The sequence below is a fragment of the Montipora foliosa genome, chromosome 11, assembly GCF_036669935.1.
Source record: "Montipora foliosa isolate CH-2021 chromosome 11, ASM3666993v2, whole genome shotgun sequence".
Taxonomy (NCBI): Eukaryota; Metazoa; Cnidaria; class Anthozoa; order Scleractinia; family Acroporidae; genus Montipora; species Montipora foliosa.
In genome coordinates, this window is record NC_090879.1 from 11,325,258 (window position 1) to 11,334,086 (window position 8,829).

Here is an 8,829-nt window from a genome sequence, read left to right on the forward strand (position 1 = left end):
AAAAGAGCCGTTGCAGACGCCGAAAATTGCATTGATATGTTTACTCTTCAGAGGAAAGAGTACATTTTTCTAGTAGACCACAGTTCAGACTGGAACTCAGTGACCCAACTTTGCCATGAAAATTACCAAGAACCTGTTCAAGAAAGCACTCCGCAACGACATAACACCCCGGATTGTCTTACTGGGTGAAAGAAACACGCCCGAGGAAAGCATTGCATCAAGTCCAGCACAGCGAATGATGACTCGTCGAACTAAGACCCGTATGTCGACAGCTGCATGCAACCCTTCTCTATTTTCCCGTCGATGAAGAAGAAGAAAGTAAAATAAAGCAGAAGAGACGGAAAGCAAAGCTTTATCATGACCAGTATGCAAAGCCTTTGCCGTAATTAGAAATTTGGCAAGATCTCAGGATCGCTGAAGTGCAGAAAGGAACTCGGAGTTGGCGAACGGGGTCTCTTGTCTATCAGTTGTCTGGTGAAGACTGGGACAGAAACCATGCGTCGGAACAGGCAGTTTCTCAAGCTCAGGAACAGCCAGCAACAAAAGCAGTCCTGCCAAAGTAGTAGGTCTTACTGGTGAGAGTGCCTAAAGTGCAAATCCGAGCAATTACCAGTTCAAGTGTTCCTAATCCTGCACCCAACTCTGTGTTAGAACCCGAACCAGAGCCATGACCTGGACCTCCACCCGTGAAGAACACCTACGCTAGGATTATGAAGCTGCTTAAGCTTTTAGACTGTTGTGGACACAGACTTGCTGAATGCAGAGCTCTCTAAGAGTTATTGTTTTTTCTTCAGTTACTTATTTTGTAAGTGTAATAATAATCTCTTAAATAGGGAAAGATGGTACGATTCTGAATTTTTTTGTGTTAATTGTCTCATTTATTTTCGTGGTGACTGTTATGTGAGCGTTGTATGTGTATATTTAGTAAAAACATTGTAAAGGTTGCTCTGTTTAACAAGTCAATCCCGTTGATTGGCCACAGTGTATTCAAGATGGCAAAATCTCGAACAAAAGGAATGTGACCTTGTACCACAAGTGAGTGTTCTATATTTATACTTCAGGCGGTCTTGAGGGCGAAGTGCAACGACCAAGTGCAATAAAACTCCAAAGGGTTAGCCCGCCAAGCACACCGGGGAGTCGAGTCCCGCCTCACAACTAAAGCAAATTCATAAAAGTCAGTAGCCAACCCTGGCCTATCCAAGTCTAAATCCATAAGCAAAATATATGAGAAGTCCGTGGCTCAATAAGTCCCCATTGTGTCAAAAAATCGTAATTGCTAGATGAGTCCCCCCCCCCCCCCCCCCTACCGGGTTAAAAACCGTAATAAACTAATTTGAAAAATCCAAGACCTCAACAAGTCTCAATCAAATCTTTATTAGAGACCTTTAAAGTCTAGTACGAGAACGACTACGAGTACGAGATTTTCTCATAAGGCAACAGTGAGCGCGCGCAAACCAGCGTCATTTTAGCGGCAAAAACGTGATGCCGCCGTCATTTTAGTACAAGGTTTTGCAAAAATGTCGTCGAATCAAAACAAGTCAACAACACAGTAGCAGTTTTGGCTTTTTTTTGATGAGCAAAAAGGCTCAGTTACCAGCAATAAGAATAACTGAGCAACCTATACTGCTAACAAAGAGTAAAATTAAGCGCACAGGTTATAAATTTCCTTAGTAGTTTCGCTAAAAACGGGCAGTCAAAACTCGTACTCGTTCTCGTCCTCGTCGTAGAATCTAAAGGTCCCTATTTACTAGATGGATACGGTCTGAGTCGTAATCCATGAAAAACCATTGCCACATTTATGCAGTCAAAACTCTTTTGATTTCATCCTTTCTGTCTATTTCGGTTGTTTTTTTCTCTTTATTAAGTATCCACTTCGCCTTTTTTTTCTTCGTGCTGATGATTATTACTGGCTTCTTTTAAACAATTGTTCACGGTTTTAAGTTCTTCATTTTTACCTGAGCTTCTGTCATTGATTGAGTCACCTCCGCACTTCTCAGTTCCTTCAAATTGTTTTTTATGTATGCGTCACGTGACCCTGAAAGCTGGTATTGGTACGGTAATGAGTTTTCTGCGGCCAATGACAACTATGCCAGCACCACCATGCTTTCCAATGCACAAGAAACGTCAGAAGTAAATCATGCCTGTGGCCCTATGAGTAGCTCTTACTTATTAGCTATTCGCTGAAAAACGCGGTATTATTTCGTTTTCAAGACCTTAATTTAATCGACAGAAAAAACAGGGGAAAAGTCTTAGTCAAACAAAGGAACTTGAATGTGGAAGACGACCCTACGGATATGGTAGAACTAAAGCTTTTCATCACATTATCAATGTCCTCTTAAAGGACTCTTGCTGGGTTCGGGTTTGAACTGCTCAGGATGAAGGCGGTTGAAACTCGAACTCAACAAACAAGTTGATCCTGTCAGTTTAGCGTTACACTTTTAAACTTTACCGTTATGTCAGTTGTGTTCTCTATAATATTGTTGGTTAGGTGAATTTATCCGCTTGTAACGAACATTTAATCTCTAAAAAATCATTGTATTGATACTGATCATGTTGTAAAAATTTAACTGTTACACTCACTCACTATATTTGAAACATCGAAACATGTTCCTTTCCTTTAATTCAAAAGTGGTTGCATTTTTAAAAATAATTGATTCCGTTTATTTACTTTTATATAAATTTATCCATTGTCGGCTCAAGCTGGAAATATTTCCAAACTGCACTGCTACATGTATGAACTCAATACGCTCTCTATTATTTACACCAAGAGATGGAAAGAGTAACTATTTAACATGATGAGGTTAACTACTTTACTCATGAAAACCAGTTGACATAATCTTACTGTTTATCCTCAGATTCCTACAAAATAACAACATTACCTTTTTGACGAATGAAATTTTTGCCAACCTTGTGAATCTTAGATATTTGTAAGTAAGACCAGTGAAACGTATTTCAAATCACAGCTATCATGGTTTGACCATGCCTCACCGTTTAGCTCTCTGAGGTAACAGCCTTGGGTGAACTTCTTGCTGAAAACTAATTGTTGAAAACTATAATTGATAGCTATACATGTATATACTGATCATGTTGTAAAAATTTAACTGTTACACTCACTATGGCTGGTGATATTTGAAACATCGAAACATGTTCCTTTAATTCAAAAGTGGTTGCATTTTTAAAAATAATTGATTCCGTTTATTTATTTTTATATAAATTTATCCATTGTCGGCTCAAGCCGGAAATATTTCAAAACTGCACTGCTATGAACTCAATACGCTCTCTGTTATTTACACCAGGAGATGGAAAGAGTAACTATTTAACATGATGAGGGTAACTACTTTACTCATGAAAACCAGTTGAATTAATCTTACTGTTTTCCCTCAGATTCCTACAGAATAACAACATTACTTTTTTGACGAATGGAATTTTTGCCAAACTTGTGAATCTTGAATATTTGTAAGTAAGGCCAGTGAAACATATTTCAAATCACAGCTACCATAGTCTGACCATGCCTCACCGTTTTAGCTATCTGAGGTAACAGCCTTGGGTAAACGTCTTGCTGAAAACTAATTGCAATATCCCTTTTCGCTCTAAAATTCTTTAGAAACGTAATTTGTATAGGCAATTTATTGTTTCAATCAGCAGCTTTTTCTGTTTTAGATTATAGAGAGGAAACAAACTTCAAGAAATCCCAGACGGGGCCCATCGCTAGAAATCAGAGACATTTTGAGCCCACGTTCAATAAATCCTGTGGCAAATTGGTCAGGGAAGCGAGTGCAAAACAACTAAGAAATATAGGACGCTGGCGATATTTTTGCTTTCCTTAGCTCGATTTTGCTCTACAACCCATAGATTCAAAGCTAGTTTTCTGTAGTTTTGTAATCATGCAATTTTTTTTTCATAGCGGTTTTCCTACTAAACAATATTCTTCTTCACTTTGGTCAACCTCGAACCCAGGCTCTCTCCCTATTCTTCTCCCTGAAGAGAGAGAGAGCCTGGATTCGAGGTTGCATTTTGGTCTCATTTACTTTTTGTCATCGGCGGATTATGAGCCCAAGGCTAAACTCTCCGATCAGCGGTTACGACCATTTTTGGCGGGAGCTTGTAGCTTTACACGAACTTTCATTATGCATTCATGTCATCTTTCCTATGTCTGAAAACCTTACAAGTCAAAAGCAGTTAAGAGCTTCTGCCTGAGACACCGGGGCAGACTTGGAAATGAGGGTCGGCCGATTTCGCTCAAAATTGGTACACAAAGTACTTATGTCGACTTATGTAATATGCCAAAGTGTCAGCTTCAACGACTTTTTTTTAGCCGAGTTCTGGATATCAGCCCCTCAGGGGTCCCCAGAGGCTGATTTTCAGTGCAATTTTGGCCACTTTTAAATCTCTTTTTTGGCAACATGAAATTAATTTCAGGCAAAAACAAAACCATCTTTGTAAAGCCCTATCCTTAGGCTTTTATGGGTGAGAACATTAGCTCATGGACATTTTTCGCTAGCCTGTGGCTGTTATCACAACTTGGTCATATTTGAAGCATATGGGAAGCAACCGGAAATGGCCTGTTTTTCAGACCTAATATTTTCCATGCCCATGTTTTATATCTTGAGGTCTTAGTATCCCTGCAAAGTTCAGCCCTTAGTTTAGTAATATCAAGAAAAAAATACTAAGGTTGAGGCTTTTTACTAAGAAAAAAACTTACGAGAAGATGGCTAACCAGGCCACTTCCGGTTGAAGTTTCAACAAAGCGTGTCTGCAAAAATCAGCCATTTAATTTCGATTATCTTTTTTCCTTCCAAGTTATGGTTAAAAGAGGCTCTGAAGTTAATTGTCACCGTAAAGACTTGCCGTTAATAAGAAATTTTTATGTGATTGTTTTAGGACCGATCAGATAGTGGTCCGACAGCGGTTATAAATTTCTTGGAAGACGTCTTGAAAATTACGGACAATAGAGCCGCTGCGAAAACTCTTTATTTACCTAACAACACATCTCTTGCCGGTAAATCAAAATGCAAAATTGCATCTTTTTCGTCCAAACTGCAACGTTAAGTTTGTCTCCTTTGTTCAACTCGTTCAACGTATCACGTCTGTGGCCCGTAGTAATGAAGCGCTAATTAAATCAGGATATAAGCAAGCTTTGTAGTTCCATTCAGTAGTACTATAACCCACCTGTTTGGGCTTTAATATTTTCTGAAGAAAAAATAACTTATCGGTCTCTTTAAAAGCAACCACAACATCTGTCGTGACACTACTTGAGAATCGTTTTGAACCTTTAAGAAATTTCGAATATAATTAAAGCTAATCGTCTAACACAAATTGCAGTCACTCTTCCAGTCTATTTGCAAAGTATCTGGATAAATTCACCTACAAAAAACGCTTACCTGGCTTCACTTTTACAGACATGCCCCTTTCCTACAATCCCTTAAAAGTGAGGTAACATTAGAAACTTTAGCCCCAGCGATAAATTGGTCGCAAGTGCGTCGTTGTGAGTTAGATATACACAGGTCGATTAATACCGTACGTGACGAGGTCATTGTAGTTTGTTGGCTATGACTGACTTGGAATTCAATTATTTTCTCGAGCAGATCCGTCTCCTTGATATTGCGGAGAATGATTATGATAAAACTTGTATGAGAACCTCAATGGCATGATTCGTTTACTGAATATTTATTCATACCCAGTGCCCCAGTGTAAATGGCTCACATATGTTGTAAATGATTGATAAGGACGTCCAACACGGTCCGTTTTCGCCGCCAATCCGCTAAATTGCTTGAAGATTACTCGCGTGCACTCTTTCCCTTTCTCTATCAGTATTTTCCTTTTGTTGCTTTCTCAAACAGCACAGATCCATGGTGGCATCCATACTGCATATATATCCAAAGATAGGACAGGGATGGAGTGGGTTATCCTTCCGGCAAAGACTACTGTTTTGGCAACTTGGGAAATAAAATATTTCAGCTTTCTTTGAGCCCTTAAGGACTTGGGGTTTTTTTTTATGGCACCCGTAGCTGTAGATCACATGAAAAAGTAAGTCTTTATGGACTCACACTGAATTGCTGACCCTTAACTCTGGTTTCGGTAATAAGAAGCAACCTAGGCGGTAATCGCCCTGGAGGGCCATTATGCATGCTGCAGGTGATAAGGTAAGTCGTCACAAGGCCTAGTGCCCGCTCGTACCTGCTGGAGCTTAAATTGGTTACTGCTCTTCTTTCCTGGACAGGATAATAATCACTGGTGCCCATTTATACATCTGGGTGGAGAGAGGCACTGTTAAAGAAAATTGCCTTCCCAAGACGACATGTCAACGCCCTAGTAACTTGGGGCCCGTTTCTCGAAAGTCCCGAAAACTTTTCGGGTCCGAAAAGCCATTTGTGAAACTGCCAACCACTTGTTTTAGAAAGCCGATCGTTTAACGTGTTTTCAAGGTAACAAAAAGAAAAATGACTGTGAAGTTTGACGACTTAAGTCCTCTCCGTTCTTGAGATACAAAGGGAATTGTGACACCCGAAAATGGCCCGTAAAGTTTCGGGACTTTCGAGAAACGGGCCCCAGGACCGCCCGATCCAGAGTCTAGCCCGCTAACGCGCTATGCCAGTTCCTTTTTGTGTAGAATCCGAATGTAATGGGGACTTTAATCTGTCCTAAATCAACAAGGTGCATCGGGGAAGAAATAAATGGCCAGCACTTTTAAAAGAAAGTGGACACCTTGCCGGCTGCTTTGTTTATTTGCGAAAAAAGAAACTATCTGCGATCTATTAATTAAACTAATTGAATCTATTCAGTCTGTAAGCGAATTTGTTTCATTTGAGTCCATTTGAGTGCTTTTGAAAGGCAGAGTAGCGAAAGTCTGGATTTCACAATTTAGTCTCTTGGAAAATCAAAACCATGCACCTTTTGGAAGAAGTTGACATATGTGGGGCTCGAGATAACAAGCCGTCAGAGCCTGCTGTGACTGTCCATTAGCGACATTAGATCGAGATGTTACGCCCTGCTAGTCAAAGTGGGCGCTGCTGGTAATAAACTGACTGCGTCACACAGATTTGACAATTTTCCTGAATGGAAGTTAATTCTTAACAAAGCTGGCTTGTCTGGCCTCACAAAAGATGAATTAAAGACGATTTGTGATATGTCCACGTCACCGCCGAAAATTCACCCGTTTGCGCAAATATTCAGTAAACAAATCATGCCATTGAGGTTCTCATACAAGTTTTATCATAATCATTCTCTGCAATATCAAGGAGACGAATCTGCACGAGAAAACAACTGAATTCCAAGTCAGTCATAGCCAGCAAACTACAATGACCTCGTCACGTACGGTATTAATCGACCTGTGTATATCTAACTCACAACGACGCACTTGCGACCAATTTATCGCTGGGGCTAAAGTTTCTAATGTTACCTCACTTTTAAGGGATTGTAGGAAAGGGGCATGTCTGTAAAAGTGAAGCCAGGTAAGCGTTTTTTGTAAGTGAATTTATCCAGACACTTTGCAAATAGACTAGAAGAGTGACTGCAATTTGTGTTAGACTTAGCTTTAACTATATTCGAAATTTCTTAAAGGTTCAAAACGATTCTCAAGTAGTGTCACGACAGATATTGTGGTTGCATTTAAAGAGACCGATAAGTTATTTTTTCTTCAGAAAATATTAAAGCCCAAACAGGTGGGTTATAGTACTACTGAATGGAACTACAAAGCTTGCTTATATCCTGATTTAATTAGCGCTTCATTACTACGGGCCACAGACGTGATACGTTGAACGAGTTGAACAAAGGAGACAAACTTAACGTTGCAGTTTGGACGAAAAAGATGCAATTTTGCATTTTGATTTACCGGCAAGAGATGTGTTGTTAGGTAAATAAAGAGTTTTCGCAGCGGCTCTATTGTCAGTAACTTTCAAGACGTCTTCCAAGAAATTTATAACCGCTGTCGGACCACTATCTGATCGGTCCTAAAACAATCACATAAAAATTTCTTATTAACGGCAAGTCTTTACGGTGACAATTAACTTCAGAGCCTCTTTTAACCATAACTTGGAAGGAAAAAAGATAATCGAAATTAAATGGCTGATTTTTGCAGACACGCTTTGTTGAAACTTCAACCGGAAGTGGCCTGGTTAGCCATCTTCTCGTAAGTTTTTTTCTTAGTAAAAAGCCTCAACCTTAGTATTTTTTTCTTGATATTACTAAACTAAGGGCTGAACTTTGCAGGGATACTAAGACCTCAAGATATAAAACATGGGCATGGAAAATATTTGGTCTGAAAAACAGGCCATTTCCGGTTGCTTCCCATATGCTTCAAATATGACCAAGTTGTGATAACAGCCACAGGTTAGCGAAAAATGTCCATGAGCTAATGTTCTCACCCCTAAAAGCCTAAGGATAGGGCTTTACAAAGATGGTTTTGTTTTTGCCTGAAATTAATTTCATGTTGCTAAAAAAGAGATATAAAAGTGGCCAAAATTGCACTGAAAATCAGCCTCTGGGGACCCCTGAGGGGCTGATATCCAGAACTCGGCTAAAAAAAAGTCGTTGAAGCTGAAACTTTGGCATATTACATAAGTCGACATAAGTACTTTGTGTACCAATTTTGAGCGAAATCGGCCGACCCTCATTTCCAAGTCTGCCCCGGTCTCTCAGGCAGAAGCTCTTAAATGCTCACTTAAAAAGAAACTTTTCTAGCGATAAATCACTCTTACACTGTATATCCGCATTACGTAATGTGGGCTCAAAATGTCCCCGATTTCTAGCGACGTTCAGGAATTCAAAGTATCTTCGAGTAATGTATGTCAGTCAGTTAAATCAGGCCAGAAGCGACCATATCCGGCCTCT